Raw genomic sequence first — 1901 nt, 5'->3', positions numbered from 1 at the left:
AGACAACATAAACTAAATAAACCTAATTTAATCTGACCAAAACAAACCCAAGACAATTCGTAGAGGATAAGGAAAAATAAGGTTAGTCTTGAATGAGGTTGTAGTGGAATTCTCCCCTACAAACGCTGTTTGTCGCTGCCTAGCCGACCCCACCAATTCCCCAGTGTATGCCTCGTGGTCTAGGTCAACCAGCGCCGCCATACATCACGGAGCGGGGGTCAACTACTAAGCCACGCCTACCCCCGCTGGAAGACCGAGAGAATTAACCTAAGTAATATATATCGCGAAATTGACCCTGACATTATACTAATAAACAGTCACGGTGAGACAGAAAACAACAACATAAAACTCTTTAACTATTATGTAAACCAAAGAAATAAATCGGGCGAGAAAAATGACGGAATAGCGATAGCAGTTAAAAGAAACTTAAAATTTAAACTAATTGATGACTTCCAGGATGAATTTCTAGCAATAAAAATAAATACAACTCAAGGAGACGTAATTATTGCTACTACTTATCTCCCACCGAGACGACCCTACTTACCTATAGAAGACCTATTAAAATTGGCTAACAATAGTCATCCGATGTACATCTTAGGAGACTTTAACGCCAGACATAGGATTTTTGACAATACAAATAATAACGTCGTGGGAAACGCCCTTAATCAATTAATAAATTTAGGGAAAATCAATCATCTGGGTCCTAACTTTCCAACCTGGAGAAATCACAATACACAATCGACACCAGACAAAATTTTTACCAACAACAAAGCCTTTTTCAATTACCATATAATACAGGGACCTCTTACAGGCAGTGACCATCTGCCAATTATACTAACACTGTCAACAAGCCCCATACAGATACCAATAAAAAAGAGACTGAAAATGAGTAAAACAGACTGGGACAGCTTCAAAGACGACTTAAGTAATCACCACTCGATTAACCTACAAGAGAAAACAACAGAAGATATAGACTCAGAAATGGACAGACTGCACTCAGCAATAAAAACATCTATAACCAAACACACTCCTACTTCACACTTTAGAACATTACCCAACAACAGACTACCAGAAGAAGTTAAATTAATCCAGACCTATTACAATGAAATAAACAGGTATATGGAAAGACACGGCAGTAACAGATGGCTATATACGACACAGATAGCACTACAGATAAAATTAAGAGACGCATGTAAGGAAGCAAACAATAAAAAATGGAATGATATTATAATGGCGGCTGACATGACTAAAGACACAAAAACATTTTGGACTTCCATAAACAAGATGATGGGGCACAACAAGCAAAAAACACCATACATTAAAGACCAAAATGGAACAAAATTGCACGAGGAAAATGAACAAGAGTCAGCATTCAAAAGGGAATGGGTAAAAGTTTTTAAAATATCAGATGAGGAAAATGAAGATTTTGATAGTGAACACGAAGAAAGGATAGAAGAAGAAATGGGAAGACAAATACATAGAATCACCCCAAGGCAATATATAGACTATAACTTATTAATTAATAATCAAATAATAAATCCATGGGAGAAATGATGCACCGTCTGAGGAAATTTAAGGAAAAAAGCCCCTGGGCTCACAGGCATTACATTCTAAATATGATCATGAATCTACCTGAAAAACATTTTAAATACACTATTAAAACATTTATAACGCATGCTTAATAACTGGTTACTTTCCAGACAAACTAAAAATATGCTAAAATGATATTTATTCCTAAAGAGGGTAAGGACACAAGGAAATATTAAACTACAGGCCAATATCTTTATTAGAAATTACCGAAACTATTGGAAAAAATATTAAATTCAAGACTTATAGCCTTTTTAACACAACATGGGAAAACTAACAACAGACAACATGGATTTATGCCCAATAGAAATACC

The sequence above is a fragment of the Homarus americanus genome, unplaced genomic scaffold (assembly GCF_018991925.1).
Source record: "Homarus americanus isolate GMGI-L3 unplaced genomic scaffold, GMGI_Hamer_2.0 scaffold40248, whole genome shotgun sequence".
Lineage (NCBI taxonomy): Eukaryota > Metazoa > Arthropoda > Malacostraca > Decapoda > Nephropidae > Homarus > Homarus americanus.
Note: the sequence above shows the minus strand (reverse complement) of the source record.